The 18657-nt window shown below is 45.2% G+C and overlaps 1 protein-coding gene across 1 annotated transcript in view; it reads left to right on the top strand.

The window, feature by feature from the left end:
* Window positions 1-18657, top strand: part of LOC121554929 — a 73044-nt gene that overhangs the window by 25639 nt on the left and 28748 nt on the right. Inside the window, exon 2 of the mRNA XM_045212028.1 lies at window positions 13145-13343. The gene's annotated coding sequence lies outside the window, so the exon portion shown is untranslated. The remainder of the gene's footprint in view (window positions 1-13144; window positions 13344-18657) is intronic.

Below are 18657 nucleotides of genomic sequence, written 5' to 3'. Positions count from 1 at the left end.
CCTGTGTGTAAAGGCGTCTGCATGCTTCCCAGCCAAAACAGTTCGGAAGAGTTTGTGCATATATTATGACGACATTTTGTGACGTTTTTGTTCGTTTTGGACTTCTGTACGTTTTTGGGGGGGCTGTTCGGGCACACAATATTTTTTCTAGAGGCAAACCAAAGTCTACGCCCCTTCGTCGGTGATTGGTCAACAGTAAGGATTCTTCAATAAAGTATTTGTTGTCATTCAACGAGAGACGACTCGTTTTCATGCAAATCTTTTCATTGAGTAGTACTGCACCAAACACCTTAGTACTGTCTACGGTGTCTCAAAATGGACAACCAGTACTGTTGCCACTTTTTTCTAGTTTTCCAAGCATAGGTCTTTTAAGGGAGTATGCAAGCACATTCGTTCGGTTCTAACTTGCGCTAGGCGCCAGCTGAACTGAAGCATGCTGACACCTTAAGACCATGACCTGCCTGTCCTTGGCTCAGGGAGATGGGTAGACCTGAGACGAGGGGAGCCCACCACTCCCCTCTCCTCTGTGGTTGGTTGTCACAGACAACAAATGTGTGATCCTAGTTTTGACCCCCAGGGCAATGAGTGAAGAGGGAGAGTGAGCGATCCAATACTATGATCAGCTCCACTTGGGGAATAGTTACTACTGACATTCCTGAAGCTGACATTCTCAGGCAGAAGGGTGAAAAGGGCCATCATTGATCTGTTCTTTAGAAAAACACAAAACCACGAAAGCATGTGATTGACTGTTTTGAATGCAGGTATTGATTTGAAGTCTTATTTAGTATGCATTTTTTATGTTGCCATGTTTAGCCATTTTCTATTTTAAGGAGTTGCCATTGTTTCCTTTGATGTTCCATCCCATTGTAACACAGTGATTTATCAGAGAAGAGAGCTTTTGAAACAGGAGGTTTATTAAAGGCCCAGTGCAGTCAAAAATGTGATTTCCCTCTGTTTTATATACATTTCCACACTATGAGGTTGGAATAATACTGTGAAATTGTTACAATTATGATAATGCTCTTTTAGTGTAAGCGCTGTTTGAAAAGATTGCCTGAAATTTCAGCCTGTTTTGGTGGGATGGAGTTTTGGCCTGTCTGGTGACCAATAGACCAATAAGAAAGAGAGTTCCAAACCTCTCTGCCAATAACAGCTAGTTTTCAGTTATCTCCTCCTCAATCAGACCACCCCCAGACTGTCCTAGCTAAATTATTGCTTGAGAAATTGCTCTTTGCTAAGAATGTATTTTTGTTTTAATTGAGAACAATCAGATGAAGTTACTTAATTGTTACCCAGAAATTATGGGATATTGAGATAGAAATGTCTGCATTGGACCTTTAATGAGCAGACTAACATGGGTAGAATTTATATTCGTTTTTTTTCCTCGTGTGAAGTCAAGGACAGTGCAGGAAGATACGCCAAGGGTGGTGATGTGTGGGAGACATGACCGATATCATAGACCCCTAGATAGGATCTAGGTCCCCTTTTCCTCTCCTCTCTTTCTCCCCCACTGCCCCTATCTCGCTCAATCTCTCTCTCCTTCCTCCTCTTTCTCTCTCCATTCCCCTGTTGGTGATATGAGTGAGTCATTCTGCCATCTGTTCCTGAGTAAATTCTCCCTTATTACCCTCCTTTTGTTTATGAACAACACTCCTGGTTATCTCTCTTCATCTCTCGCTCCCTCGTTCTCTCCCCTATTTCTCTCTCTCTACCCCTCTCTCTCTCCTATTTCTCGCTCTACCCCCCTCTCTCTCTCCTATTTCTCTCTACCTTTCTCTACCTCTCTCTATCTACCTCTCTCTACCTCTACCCCTCTCTCTCTACCCCTCTCTCTACCTCCCTCTCTCTACCTCTCTCTCTCTACCTCTCTCTCTCTACCTCTCTCTCTCTACCTCTCTACCTCTCTCTCTCTACCTCTCTCTCTCTACCTCTCTCTCTCTACCTCGACATCGCTACCTCGACATCACTACCTCGACATCACTACCTCTCTCTCTACCCTGACACCTCTACCTCTCACTCTCTACCTCCCTCGCTTCCTCTTTTACCATCATACCCCATGCCTCCTTCCTCCTCATCACCTATTTTCTACCCACAGCTTTTGTATCCCCTTTCCTCCCTCTCTCCCCCTCTCTCTCCCCTGGAGATTGATCACAGGAATGAAGTCACACAGATCTCACAGAGGTCCCTATATCGTTTTTTGTTATTGTTACCGTTGCCACGGTGGTGTTGATGTCATTACCCCGGTAGCAGTGACAACAACAAAAACAGGAAAACACTGTGGAGGCGAGAGCCGAGTTAAGAAGCCTCAGTACTTACACTACACTGCCTGGGCTTAGAGAGACTTCTACCTGAACCCAAATACTGTAAGCAACTATACTGGATCAGATCAGGTTGTTTTGTTTTCATCATCCTGGAGAACAACATTTTCATTACATTATACATTTATATAAGGCTATTATTCAAATGAGGCAGGAAACATACATATTTGATTTGAAGTAATTAACAAGAAACATAGCTTACAATTAGAGTTTAAGAAGTTGAATTCTGACCTCTAACTGATCCCTTTTACTGAAGCCGACTGTAAGAACCCAGGTTGTTTTGTTTTCATTGCATTATACATTTATATCGGGCTTATTATTTAAATGAGACAGGAATCATACATATTTGATTTGAGGTAGTTATCAATAATCAGGTCCTGTGTTTATACAACAAGCCACTGAATTGAGAGAATCCTCTTGTGATACTGTTGTGTATGAACTATGAATGAAATGCTGCATTGAGAGATCGCCCCAAGCCCTGAGCTAGCATAGCGTGCTTCATTTTAAAATGCTGCAGCTCTTTGTCACAGAAATGCCAAAAGTGGCTGATGACGAGGGAGGGAGTGCGGCCAGCATCTCTACCTCCTGTTGTCCATGCAGCCGAACAGACCTGGGTTCAAACACTATCCAAAATCGTTCAGATACTTTGAGCGTTTGGTTTAACATGCCTGAACGCCTGATGGGCGGGGTTTATAATTTCGTGACAATTCAATTGGTTCCGTTTTGCCAGGCAAGCTCAATCAAAGACAGCTGAAGTATTTGAAATGATGTCAAATAGTATTTGAACCCAGGTGTGCAGCGGACAGAGCCCAGGGTCTCATATTTTCCCTCTGTTATCTAACAGAGGAGGAGAAGAACAGCCTTCTGGAAGGAAGAGAAGAGCGAATGCCGCTTCGTTTCCTTCAGAGTCCCGGCGGGAAAATCTGTTTACTATTAGGTTACATCATCTACAGCAGCCTCCCGCTCTGTGTCTAGGCCACTGGCACTGGCTACAGGCAACTAGCTACAGGCTACTGGCTACTGGATTAATCAGTTCATGCATCGTCGCAGGTGGTTAGGATAGGTATGATTATGTTACCAACAATACAGCAGCATCTCCATCTCACTAAGGTCTGTCTGTCTGTCTGCTTCTCTCTCCATGCTTACTGTGCAGTACTGTATTCATCAGATCTTGCACTGTCGTATGTGGTTAGGAATTATTACCAATCATACAGTTACAGTACTATCGCCATCTCACTAAGAGTTTTCTGTCTGTCTGACTGTGGCTCGATGGGCTGTATTATTGTGTAAGAGGGGGAGAGAGCGAGGGGACGCTGGGGCTCTGCTTTATTTTGGGTTGAGTCCAGAGAATCTGGTGGTGGTGACAGATCCATAACCCTCCATGAGTCAATACCAGAGCCGGAATGGTGACAGATATCCACTCCTCTGATTGGCTCTTTTACACTGGCCGCATGACAAATGGCAGCCTATTGCCTATATAGAGCACCACATTTGACCAGGACCACCACCGGCACCCTATAACGATGTTCATTGTATTGCTAAACCAGCCAGGGGTAAAAATGTACCACTGTAAAGCTATATCCTATTCCCTAACACTGTTACTGAGAATTACAGTGGGGGAAAAAAGTATTTAGTCAGCCACCAATTGTGCAAGTTCTCCCACTTAAAAAGATGAGAGAGGCCTGTAATTTTCATCATAGGTACACGTCAACTATGACAGACAAAATGAGAAAAGAAAATCCAGAAAATCACATTGTAGGATTTTTAATGAATTTATTTGCAAATTATGGTGGAAAATAAGTATTTGGTCAATAACAAAAGTTTCTCAATACTTTGTTATATACCCTTTGTTGGCAATGACACAGGTCAAACGTTTTCTGTAAGTCTTCACAAGGTTTTCACACACTGTTGCTGGTATTTTGGCCCATTCCTCCATGCAGATCTCCTCTAGAGCAGTGATGTTTTGGGGCTGTCGCTGGGCAACACAGACTTTCAACTCCCTCCAAAGATGTTCTATGGGGTTGAGATCTGGAGACTGGCTAGGCCACTCCAGGACCTTGAAATGCTTCTTACGAAGCCACTCCTTCGTTGCCCGGGCGGTGTGTTTGGGATCATTGTCATGCTGAAAGACCCAGCCACGTTTCATCTTCAATGCCCTTGCTGACGGAAGGAGGTTTTCACTCAAAATCTCACGATACATGGCCCCATTCATTCTTTCCTTTACACGGATCAGTCGTCCTGGTCCCTTTGCAGAAAAACAGCCCCAAAGCATGATGTTTCCACCCCCATGCTTCACAGTAGGTATGGTGTTCTTTGGATGCAACTCAGCATTCTTTGTCCTCCAAACACGACGAGTTGAGTTTTTACCAAAAAGTTCTATTTTGGTTTCATCTGACCATATGACATTCCCCCAATCCTCTTCTGGATCATCCAAATGCACTCTAGCAAACTTTTGACGGGCCTGGACATGTACTGGCTTAAGCAGGGGGACACGTCTGGCACTGCAGGATTTGAGTCCCTGGCGGCGTAGTGTGTTATTGATGGTAGGCTTTGTTACTTTGGTCCCAGCTCTCTGCAGGTCATTCACTAGGTCCCCCCGTGTGGTTCTGGGATTTTTGCTCACCGTTCTTGTGATCATTTTGACCCCACAGGGTGAGATCTTGCATGGAGCCCCAGATCGAGGGAGATTATCAGTGGTCTTGTATGTCTTCCATTTCCTAATAATTGCTCCCACAGTTGATTTCTTCAAACCAAGCTGCTTACCTATTGCAGATTCAGTCTTCCCAGCCTGGTGCAGGTCTACAATTTTGTTTCTGGTGTCCTTTGACAGCTCTTTGGTCTTGGCCATAGTGGAGTTTGGAGTGTGACTGTTTGAGGTTGTGGACAGGTGTCTTTTATACTGATAACAAGTTCAAACAGGTGCCATTAATACAGGTAACGAGTGGAGGACAGAGGAGCCTCTTAAAGAAGAAGTTACAGGTCTGTGAGAGCCAGAAATCTTGCTTGTTTGTAGGTGACCAAATACTTATTTTCCACCATAATTTGCAAATAAATTCATAAAAAATCCTACAATGTGATTTTCTGGATTTTTTTCCCTCAATTTGTCTGTCATAGTTGACGTGTACCTATGATGAAAATTACAGGCCTCTCTCATCTTTTTAAGTGGGAGAACTTGCACAATTGGTGGCTGACTAAATAGTTTTTTTCCCCACTGTATATGTATGTCTATCACTGAAGACCATACAAATACATAAGGACCTGCCATTTTCTACTCAGTCACATTTAAACATGACATGACATTATAACAAGCAAATATATTATGGAAGAGGTCCACACACAGAACAAGCACATAGTTACTGCTCTGAGATTCTGAAATATTTGACATCTGTTATCATCCCTTAATTCAAACCATCCTATCCAGATATGTTTTATCTGTATAGTCTTTTATCATATCCTTCCCTGGACATCATTTGCATGGATTGGTTGGGCCGGCTCCTTTGAACAGGCTCTCTCTGTCTAATAAAGCCTCTTTCATCGTCTCTGTGAATAGGTAGAGTTAAGTGGAGCTGTATTGAACTACTCTATATGGCATTGGGCTCCTCTACAGTGCATTCAGAAAGTATTCAGACCCCTTGACCTTTTCCACATTTTGTTACGTTACAGCCTTATTCTAAAATGGATTTTTATTAAACAATCCTTGTCAATCTACACACAATACCCCATAATGACAAAGTGGGACAGCAATGAATGACCTCCACCCACCCACCGTACAGGAACAGAGACACGCCCAGCCTTCACCTGAGGTGATGTGAAATGCAGGTAGAAATAGAATGAATAGAGCTGACGTGATTATTCCCTAGTCTAACAGACAATCATATCTGTTCTACACAATACATTCCTATGCGTTCTGTAACGTTACATCCTCCTGAACAGGCTCGTGCACTACTACACAGATAACCTTTTCACACTATCGTACTGACCGTGCTGTGCTGGCTCAGATATTTCCTTTCACGTTGTCCTTTCCAGCACGGTCCCAGCAAATGGATTTGTAACCAAACAAGCACAGCACTTGACTTGGTTTGACTCAGCTCAATAATGTGAAAAGAGTAACACAGTACAGCAGTACCCTGCTCTATGCTCTGGGTGTCAACTAAACCCCCTCTACACAGACTCTCCTCCCTGTGGCCTTGTAGTTCACACACATCCCAGGGACATGTTGCCTAATTAACTCCAGACTTCCACGTTAGACCTTTGATGTTGCCAGAATGCTACTACGCTAGTCATCTGTACCCTGGTGGGGCTCTATGAAAAGAGACTCAATAGAGAGTTGTAGTAGGTGTTGACTACTGCTGAGCCCGGGAGGATTCTTATTAACCCACACATCTCTGCCTGATGAGAGGAGAGAGAAAGGTTATGCCTTCCTTCTTGTCTCCTGGCATCATTCCTCTCGCTTGCTCGCTCGTCTGGTTGAGTGTTCTGTCTCCTATGGCTGTGAAGAGTGTTCATCTGCCTGCACCTTACTAAGGCTTGTCAGGATCCACTCTCCCCTTCCCTCCTCTCTCCTCCTTTCCCTCCCTCCCTCCCTCCCTCCCTCATCCTCCCCTTCCTTCCCTACCTTCCCCTCCTTACTCTCCTCTCTTTTCCCTCCCCTCCTCCCCCCTCCTGCTTACCTGACAGGAGCTAGAGAGCTACTCCACTTCATCAGGATCCAGTATCTTATTACCCTGGCAGTGTGGGTATAATCAGCCTCTCCTGTGTATTGGCCATCATACTTAGTGTCTGTCATGGCTATGCGTCCATAGATATAGAGTAGATTGAAGCAGCCTTTTAATAAACCTGTGTCATTTCAGTCCTTTCCAAGGGCAAGGAATGTTATTTCATACATAGGCCTACATCAATCTCACCATTTCATTGGTGTGTTCAGATATGCAATGCCTAAAATGCCTTTTAAATGATTTGATTCCATCAGTGAATGTTTAGTGCATGTGGTCCTCTGCAAAAGTAACCTGTTCTGCAGAGAAATTATCTGGAGAGAGATTCCCTCACAGGGACCAGTATTCCATTGAAGCGTAATTTGACTGAATGGTTGTGTTACATAAGATATTGGAGATAAGCATCTCTAGCCGATCAATACATGGAAAAACAAAAACAGTGCACTTGGTGTCCAGAGCTTTCCAGCCTATTGGATTTCTACAGGATCAGATGGACTCTAAAATGGAATATCTGGGATTAATAATCACCACTTGTATGCCTACCCGTAATACAGACAGACAGGTTGTAGAATGTACTGCCACCATACCCGTAATACAGACAGACAGGTTGTAGAATGTAATGCCACCATGCCCGTAATACAGACAGACAGGTTGTAGAATGTAATGCCACCATGCCCGTAATACAGACAGACAGGTTGTAGAATGTAATGCCACCATGCCCATGATACAGACAGACAGGTTGTAGAATGTACTGCCACCATGCCCGTAATACAGACAGACAGGTTGTAGAATGTACTGCCACCATGCCTGTAATACAGACAGACAGGTTGTAGAATGTAATGCCACCATGCCCGTGATACAGACAGACAGGTTGTAGAATGTAATGCCACCATGCCTGTAATACAGACAGACAGGTTGTAGAATGTACTGCCACCATGCCCGTAATACAGACAGACAGGTTGTAGAATGTAATGCCACCATGCCCGTAATACAGACAGACAGGTTGTAGAATGTAATGCCACCATGCCCGTGATACAGACAGACAGGTTGTAGAATGTACTGCCACCATGCCCATGATACAGACAGACAGGTTGTAGAATGTACTGCCACCATGCCCGTAATACAGACAGACAGGTTGTAGAATGTACTGCCACCATGCCTGTAATACAGACAGACAGGTTGTAGAATGTACTGCCACCATGCCCGTAATACAGACAGACAGGTTGTAGAATGTAATGCCACCATGCCCGTAATACAGACAGACAGGTTGTAGAATGTACTGCCACCATGCCTGTAATACAGACAGACAGGTTGTAGAATGTAATGCCACCATGCCCGTAATACAGACAGACAGGTTGTAGAATGTAATGCCACCATGCCTGTAATACAGACAGACAGGTTGTAGAATGTACTGCCACCATGCCCGTAATACAGACAGACAGGTTGTAGAATGTAATGCCACCATGCCCGTAATACAGACAGACAGGTTGTAGAATGTACTGCCACCATGCCCGTAATACAGACAGACAGGTTGTAGAATGTACATTTACATTTACATTTACGTCATTTAGCAGACGCTCTTATCCAGAGCCAGCGGTCAAGGATGAGTTGATCAGCGAGGTGAGGTAGGGGAGAAGGTCACCGGAGATGGTCTGGAGAAGAGAGGAGGGGATGGGGTCAAGCGGGCAGGTTGTTGGGCGGCCTGCAGTCACAAGTCGCAGGATTTTATCTGGAGAGAGAGGGGAGAAAGAAGTCAAAGCATAGGGTAGGGCAGTGTGAGCAGGACCAGCAGTGTCATTAGACTTAACAAACGAGGATCGGATGTCGTCAACCTTCTTTTCAAAGTGGTTGACGAAGTCATCCACAGAGAGAGAGGGGAGGGGGGGGGGGGGGAATGTGGCAAAGAGCTTCCTAGGGTTAGAGGCAGATGCTTGGAATTTAGAGTGGTAGAAAGTGGCCTTAGCAGCAGAAACAGATGAAGAAAATGTAGAGAGGAGGGAGTGAAAAGATGCCAGGTCGGCAGGGAGTTTAGTTTTTCTTCCATTTCCGCTCCCGCTGCCCGGAGCTCTGTTCTGTGAGCTCGCAATGAGTCATCAAGCCACGGAGCTGGAGGGGGAGGACCGAGCCGGCCGGGAGGATAGGGGACACAGAGAGTCAAAGGATGCAGAAAGCGAGGAGAGGAGGGTTGAGGAGGCAGAATCAGGAGATTGGAGGGAGAAGGATTGAGCAGAGGGAAGAGATGATAGGATGGAAGAGGAGAGAGTAGTGGGAGAGAGAGCGAAGGTTGCGGCGGCGCATTACCATCTGTGTAGGGGCAGAGTGAGTAGTGTAGGAGGAGAGCGAGAGAGAAAAGGATACAAAGTAGTGGTCGGAGACATGGAGGGGAGTTGCAGTGAGATTAGTAGAAGAGCAGCATCTAGTAAAGATGAGGTCAAGCGTATTGCCTGCCTTGTGAGTAGGGGGGGACGGTGAGAGGGTGAGGTCAAAAGAGGAGAGGAGTGGAAAGAAGGAGGCAGAGAGAAATGAGTCAAATGTAGACGTAGGGAGGTTGAAATCCCCCAAAACTGTGAGGGGTGAGCCATCCTCAGGAAAGGAACTTATCAAGGCGTCAAGCTCATTGATGAACTCTCCAAGGGAACCTGGAGGGCGATAGATGACAAGGATATTAAGCTTAAATGGGCTAGTGACTGTGACAGCATGGAATTCAAATGAGGATGCCACCATGCCCGTAATACAGACAGACAGGTTGTAGAATGTACTGCCACCATGCCCGTATACAGACAGACAGGTTGTAGAATGTAATGCCACCATGCCCGTAATACAGACAGACAGGTTGTAGAATGTACTGCCACCATGCCCGTGATACAGACAGACAGGTTGTAGAATGTACTGCCACCATGCCCATGATACAGACAGACAGGTTGTAGAATGTACTGCCACCATGCCCGTGATACAGACAGACAGGTTGTAGAATGTACTGCCACCATGCCCGTGATACAGACAGACAGGTTGTAGAATGTACTGCCACCATGCCCATGATACAGACAGACAGGTTGTAGAATGTACTGCCACCATGCCCGTAATACAGACAGACAGGTTGTAGAATGTAATGCCACCATGCCCATAATACAGACAGACAGGTTGTAGAATGTAATGCCACCATGCCCGTAATACAGACAGACAGGTTGTAGAATGTACTGCCACCATGCCCGTAATACAGACAGACATGTTGTAGAATGTAATGCCACCATGCCCGTGATACAGACAGACAGGTTGTAGAATGTACTGCCACCATGCCCGTAATACAGACAGACAGGTTGTAGAATGTACTGCCACCATGCCCGTAATACAGACAGACAGGTTGTAGAATGTACTGCCACCATGCCCGTAATACAGACAGACAGGTTGTAGAATGTAATGCCACCATGCCCGTGATACAGACAGACAGGTTGTAGAATGTACTGCCACCATGCCCGTAATACAGACAGACAGGTTGTAGAATGTACTGCCACCATGCCCGTAATACAGACAGACAGGTTGTAGAATGTACTGCCACCATGCCTGTAATACAGACAGACAGGTTGTAGAATGTACTGCCACCATGCCCGTAATACAGACAGACAGGTTGTAGAATGTACTGCCACCATGCCCGTAATACAGACAGACAGGTTGTAGAATGTAATGCCACCATGGCAACTCTGTAAACGTGTGTTTTTAACATCAGGAGGAAGCAGCCAGGTGGATGTTTGGATTGAACCCACGACTATATTGGGGCTCTAATATGCTTACTGTCAGGAAGGTTCCCACTTGACCTAGGCTCACAAAGCCACAGTACACCGTCTACCCTCCTTAGGTTCATCTTAGCGCAAAGTGACTGAGGCTGAGCCTTCAAAACTCCAACTGACCATGTTTTGTCAGCTGTTGCAGGCTCCATGCCACACACTGTCACAGGTTGTTGCATACTGTACAGGGCTTGGCTTGTCTTGGCCACACCACGGACCACACCCCAGTCTGACACTGAGAAGTCAGTGAGGGAAAAACTGAACACATCACCTCACTTCACGTCACACCTGTCCACAACTTACCAGTAGTAGCGTGACCGTCCCATAGTGTCCCATAGTGAGGGACGGCCATTCTCTGCTCTCCAGCTGGGTTTGACTGGTGCTCCCTGTCACTCACACAGGAGTCACACAGTATGGAGGATTAGCCTCAAACACCTGCTGGGACAATATAGTGGTCTGTGATGTGTAGACAGTCACGTACCACACAAAGAGTACACATGAGCCCAGTGAGCACACACGCGCACACACACACACAGTCAGTCACACACTATCGTTAACGCAATGAGGCTCTGGTACTGGTACACTGCTCCTCTGTCATGTGGTACAGTGATGTGAACATCTCCCTCAGAGCTGCGTAGCCAAAGAGTCCTCAATAACACATGAGAGGAGAGGTTGGAATCTGCAGGGGATTCATACCCATACTGGATAAAAATGACTTTCTGATGCTTGTCCAATCAGAATATACACACACACAGCGCTGCAAGAGGATTGTCTGTAGTCTTACTGTGGGTCAGATGAGGCTATTCTTAGTGTGGGTACAGATGTACGATCTTAATTTGAGACAGTTTGCTACAGCAGGAAAATAATCCTGCAGCAACAGAAAATGTGAATTATTATGTGGATTATTATTAATGGACATTTTTGTAGGGGTTGATACATTTTTCATAAGAGAAAATCAAGTCTGAAATTTTAAAGTGGAAATTACAAACTTCAGAAGCCTTTTTAAACTTCAAATACACTACAAGTTATAAAGTTATCCTGCAACAGGGTGATCAAATTAAGATCTGTAGCAGGAAGTGAAGTGAACAGTATCACTGTGGTTCTGAACATAGATGATATAAGCTAATGGGGTGCAGCTCCTCTCTCACTCTGCGTGTGTGTGAGCTCCTCTGATGCTGCCGCTGCCTCACGTTCTACAATCTATAGGGGAGGGTCCGCAGGGAGGCGGGACCACAGGGTCTCTGTCACTCATCTGCCATCCCACACTGACCTGTCACTCTTACCAGGGGATGGGGCCAGTCACTTAGCTATCACAGGCACTTGGCTTGTCAAACCTCAGGCTTTCGCTACTCCATTCTCCACCCTCCCCGCGACCTACCAAGGGGGCTGTCACAAATGGAAACTTCTAAAAAAAGTAACATGTGCCATCAGTGACTGTGCTGCTTTTAGACTCTCAGTCTCTCTCAGGTAGCTATGATGATTGAGGATGCAGAGATTTGTGTTCTGAGGATTGGATAGGAATGGAATGGAAGTCATAGGAAATCTATTCTAGAGCCTTGAAGCAACTTCTGTTTGGAATTGGGTAAGAATGTGCTTTCTGTATTATTTTCTGCTTCTATTTCTGTGGTCTGTTAGATGTGGTTTGACATGAGATGTGGTGATCTGTTGGATGTAGTTTGACATGAGATGTGGTGATCTGTTGGATGTGGTTTGACATGAGATGTGTGGTGATCTGTTAGATGTAGTTTGACATGAGATGTGTGGTGATCTGTTAGATGTAGTTTGACATGAGATGTGTGGTGATCTGTTGGATGTAGTTTGACATGAGATGTGTGGTGATCTGTTAGATGTAGTTTGATATGAGATGTGTGGTGATCTGTTAGATGTAGTTTGACATGAGATGTGTGGTGATCTGTTAGATGTAGTTTGACATGAGATGTGTGTATTCGGTTGTCCTGGATGTTCTTGTACTTGTGCAGTTTTATTATGGTGTAAAATGTTGTGTAATGTTGTTTGATCATTCAGCTTTGAAGTTCAGTTGAATTGTGTGATACAGTGATAAGAGTTGGCTGTGTGTACATCAGTGATGAGAGTTGTCTGTATGCACATCAGTGTGTGTGTGTTTCCCTGAGATAGTAATCAAACTCTAATGATGTTACTCGCTTACGGCTAATTCAGTTCAGGGTGGCTTGTTTTACATTATCAAATACATCTAGAAGTATATCGCTCTCACTCCCCCTCAGAATACAGAAATAGTTTCTGCTGGTTTGTTTATTTGACTCTATTGAGACTCAGTTATTGATGGATTTGTTTATCTCTCCTCTTGCTCCAGGCCATGGCTGTCTGGGTGCTGTAGTCTCTAGACTCACTGGTGTGCTCCACTGGTGTGCTCCACTGGTGTGCTCCACTGGTGTGCTCCACTGAAGACAGACTGTGAAGAAGCCGAAAAAGGCTGTGTGTTTGGAACGGAGCCAATGACCAGGAGGCTAAACTGAAGGAGAACAAGGCCACAGAGAATTGATTAAAATGGGGTAAGTTTATACTAACGTAGGGTGTACCTGGCTGTAAAATGGGGTATGTTTATACTGCCGTAGGGCGTACCTGGCTGTAAAATGGGGTACGTTTAGACTGCTACAGGGTGTAATGGGTGGTGATCAGAGGATTGAGTTAATACCAACCTGATAGATCATTGGAATATGATGCTCAAGGTTGTTGTGTAACCTCCTGAGAGTAACAGCGGTAGACACACACACTGACTCATCTAGGTGATCACACATACACATACACATTGAGGAGTACTGAGAAGAGATCGATGACCATTGTGACCTGATATTATGAGTGGTGTGAAGCAGTAGTATTTGGAGAATTACTTCAACCACCACTGAAAGGAAGTCACCTTCCAGGAAAAGCAGCATTTTCTCACATCCTTCACGGACTAGCACTCTCCTCTATCATATTAACATGGGCCCTTGTCTCCTCACAGAGTATCAGTGAGACTGATTTACTATGGAGCCAGAGGAGATGAAATATACCCTGGTTAGTGGCAGTGAAAGTAGGAGTAGAGAGATTAGCAGCGAGCCCAGGCCAGCCTCACTGTGTGCCTTTAGATGAGCAGTAATTCAATCAGAAAGGGAGGGTAAAGCGTCTACCTGCCTGTCACTGACAGAGACATAGGTGCTCACACTTACACATGTACACACAAACACACAAGATGGCGTAGTAGTGTGGTCGTGTATTCTGTAGTGTGCTCGTGTAAATAGCCAGTTTTTTTAGTTTTTTTGTCTTTTATTCGTATATATTTCTCTATCTCACTTTCCATCCTTTAACTAAATATACTTTCCTGCAACCCGCCTCACCCAATGTGGAACGGATTCTATTATTTCTTTATTTTTATCAAGAACATACGGCTGAAACTAGCCAGCTAGCCAGCTAACTAGCTACTTGCTATTAGCCACCGTTAGTGGTCTTCACCACTGTCCGTGGCCTACACTACCTACCAGCCAGCTCTAGCCTGGACAATTATCGGCCAGTCTGCACAGCGTGCTATCGACCCAGAGCATATCGGATTTTCTGCCGGAATCACTGAATCACTGGACCTTAACACCGGACCATCGCAACTAGCTAGCTGCAACCGAATGGCTGTTGTTGGCTAATCACCACTTCCCGACGTACCAGTTAGCCTTGAGCTAGCCTCGAGCCAGGCCCATCTCCCGGCTATCTACCTCTCTGTCAACCGGACGGGACCTCCTAGTGTCGACATGGAGCCCCGCTGATCCATCACGACTGGTCTGCCGACGTAATCGTCTGATGTGGTTTCAACAGGCTTCCCGTTGCGACGACCACAAAGTTCCATCTGCTAGCCCCGGCCCGCTAGCACGCGCAATCAACAGCCGTGCCTCCTGCTCGCCTGTGCTTTAGCAGCCTACGATCTGCTCCTGGACTTACTTAGTGCTGTTCACTGGACCTTATGATCACTCAGCTACACAGCTAATGCCTGCTGGACTGTTCCTTTACACCGTACCCCATCCTGTTTATCTGTTTAGCCTCAGCCCAAACTTTCGTCGCCATTACCAGTTGTTGTCTTAGCCCTCTCGAATAACACCTGTGATTGCGTTACGCCTCTCTCCCATGTCAATATGCCTAGCCTATTGCTGTTTGGGTTAGTTCTTATTATACAATTTCACTGTAGAGCCCCAAGTTCAGCTCAACCAGCCTCAGAGAGCTCCTTTGTCCCACACCCCATACACACGGAGACCGGCTCAATCGGTACCTCCAGTGATGCTATCTCTTTCATAGTTACCCAATGCTTAAGTGTACCTCCACTCTACTCATATCCTTCCATATCCTTGTCTGTACATAATGCCCTGAATCTATTCTACAAAGCCCGGAAATCTGCCCCTTTTCTCTGTACCCAACGCACTAGAAGACCAGTTCTTAAAGCCTTTAGTCGTATCCTTATTTTATTCCTCCTCTGTTCCTCTGGTGATATAAAGGTTAACCCAGGCCCTGTAGCCCTCAGTATCACTTCTACCCCCCAGGTGCTATCATTTGTTGACTTCTGTAACCGTAAAAGCCTTGGTTTCTTGCATGTTAACATCAGAAGTCTCCTCCCCAAGTTTGAGTTATTCACTGCGTTAGCACACTCTGCCAACCCTGATGTTCTAGCAGTGTCTGAATCTTGGCTTAGGAAGGCCACCAAAAATTCAGAAATGTCCATTCCGTCTAGATAGAACTGCCAAAGGGGGCGGAGTTGCAATCTACTGTAGCTCATCATACTATCCAGGTCTGTGCTCAAACAGTTTGAGCTTCTACTTCTAAAAATCCACCTTTCCAGAAATCAGTCTCTCACTGTTGCCGCTTGCTACAGACCCCCCTCAGCCCCCAGTTGTGCCCTGGACACCATATGTGAATTGCTTGCCCCCCATCTATCCTCAGAGTTCGTACTGGTTGGTGACCTAAACTGGGATATGCTTAACACCCCGGCCGTCCTACAATCTAAACTAGATGCCCTCAATCTTACACAAATGATCAAGGAACCTACCAGGCACAACCCTAAATCCGTAAACATGGGCACCTTCATAGATATCATCCTGACTAATTTATCTCAGCGATCACTGCCTCATTGCCTGCGTCCGTAATGGGTCCCCTCATCACTGACAAATGCTGCTTGCACCCGCCCACCCGACTAGAATCACTACTCTTGGCGGGTCTGACTTAGAATATGTGGACAACTACAAATAACTAGGTGTCTGGTTAGACCGTAAACTCTCCTTCCAGACTCACATTAAGCATCTCCAATCCAAAGTTAAATCTAGAATCGGCTTCCTATTTCGCAACAAAGCCTCCTTCACTCATGCTGCTAAACATGCCCTCGTAAAACTGACTATCCTACCGATCCTTGACTTCGGCGATGTCATTTACAAAATAGCTTCCAACACTCTACTCAGCAAATTGGATGTTGTCTATCACAGTGCCATCCGTTTTGTCACCAACGCCCCATATACTACCCAACATTGTGACCTGTACGCTCTCGTTGGCTGGCCCTCACTACATATTCGTCGCCAACCCACTGGCTCCAGGTCATCTATAAATCACTTCTAGGCAAATCCCCGCCTTATCTTAGCTCATTGGTCACCATAGCAACACCCACCCGTAGTATGCGTTCCAGCAGGTATATCTCACTGGTCATCCCCAAAGCCAACACCTCCTTTGGCCGCCATTCCTTCCAGTTCTCTGCTACAAATGACTGGAAAGAACTGCAAAAATCTCTGAAGCTGGAGACACTTATCTCCCTCACTAACTTTAAGCATCAGTTGTCAGAGCAGCTTACCGATCACTGCACCTGTACACAGCCCATCTGTAATTAGCCCACCCAACTACCTCATCCCCATATTGTTATTTACATTGTTATTTATTTTGCTAATTTGCACCCCAGTATCTCTATTTGCACATCATCTTCTGCACATCTATCACTCCAGTTTTAATACTAAATTGTCATTATTTTTCACTATGGCCTATTTATTGCCTTACCTCCATAACTTACTACATTTGCACACACTGTATATAGATTTTCTATTGTGTTATTGACTGTACGTTTTGTTTATTCCATATGTAACTCTGTGTTGTTGTTGTTTTTATCGCACTACTTTGCTTTATTGTCACGACGCCGAGGCTGCCTCCCCTCCTTGTTCGGGCAGGTTTCGGCGTTCGGCGTCACCGGCTTAGTAGCTACTGCCGATCCATTTATCATCACTCCATTTGTCTTGTCTTCAATCACACACACCTGGTTCTTATTCCCTCATTAGTTATGGTATAAGTGTTCCCTCTGCTTCCTTGTCTGTGTGGGTGATTTGTGAAGCTCGTATATCGACGGGACTATTCTCCCGTGTGCCTTGTATTTTCCAGTGCGCCTTGTATTTTCCAGTGCGCCTGTTTTGTGCCCTGGAGTGTGTTTGACGCATTTCTGCGTAATCCTGTATTTTGCGGATTAAAGCCTATTATTCTGTGATTTACCCTCCTGCGCCTGACTTCTTCAACACCACCTCATCACATTTATCTTGGCCAGGTCGCAGTTGTAAATGAGAACTTGTTCTCAACTGGCTTCCCTGGTTAAATAAAGGGGAAATAAAAAATGAATAAAATAAACACACCTAGAAAAGTGAGAGAAACACAGAGCTGGCCGATATTGACAAAAATCCATATCACGATAAATTGACAGTTTTTTTTAGATAACAATAATTAGCGAATAATACTTTTTTGGGGAGGTGCACAGTTACTCTAGCCTGTCTGATGTGCGAACCACGTGACTACACAGCGGGCTGCAAGGACGTGGAGGCTGGTGTTAGCAAGACTACAGTTACTCTCCATTAGCGGCCTTTTCACACCATGTCAAAGAAATGTCCATAATATATTAACTAGCCTACGTTATTTGGTTACCAGGTGACCCAGCAAAATGAAATAACGCTGCTACAGAAAGTGACCTGTATTTTAAACATTAATTTAGTTATGCATTTATTTATGATTTTAAGTCCATCAGTATATTGGTGTTTGGTAATTGCAGCATATTATTTGCTCCAAACACAATAAGAATGTAGGACTATAACTTTTTGCTTAATTATATTTAACTTTATTACAATACATACCGACTATGTCGATGGCCAAAATACTGCAACCTCGTCCATCCATTTCAGGTTGGTGGCTTTCACGACGTTTGCCCTACTGTCCGATGCTTCTCCTTTGGCTGATCCCAGGCTGCTGGCGAGTCCCACAGCCCCTGGCCTGTGCTATTATCTCCCCAGTGTGGTCCTCTGGAAAGTAGGCATTCTGCTCTGCAAGTACCTGCTGCGCAGCTTCCAGTCTGCATCGATGTAGTGCAGTGTCAATGTCATGTAGGGCTCCAGTTGTTGCGAAATAGTGCACGTTTCAGATCCAATGCTATTTTGGCATGACATTTCTTGTACGCAGCATTTTGTATTTCTTGTCCAGTGTGTGAACCATCTTCTTGAACCCACTTTGTTCAACTGTTGAATTTGGGGCCATGTCTTTTGCGATGTGGTACGTTATGGCATCTGTTATTTCATTCCACCGGTCAGAGCGTTGCGTAGGGAGTTGTGTGTGCAAATTATTCCATAATGGATTGTTGCCTGGGCTTTGCTCTTGTCATGACGCCTGTTGGCCTCTGCCTCATTTTTCTTCGCCATGCTGTATTACATGCCTGTGTTTCAAATGGTGGAATAAGTTGCTTGTGTTTCCTCGTCTGGTTGCTATCGTTGTGCGACAGTAGAAGCACACTGCCTCACTCTGCTCGATGTCACTAGGTTTAAAACCAATATAAGCCCAAACAAC

This window comes from Coregonus clupeaformis, chromosome 40 (genome assembly GCF_020615455.1).
Source record: "Coregonus clupeaformis isolate EN_2021a chromosome 40, ASM2061545v1, whole genome shotgun sequence".
Lineage (NCBI taxonomy): Eukaryota > Metazoa > Chordata > Actinopteri > Salmoniformes > Salmonidae > Coregonus > Coregonus clupeaformis.
The sequence above is the reverse complement of the archived record's forward strand: the minus strand, read 5'-3'. Positions and strand labels throughout refer to the sequence as shown.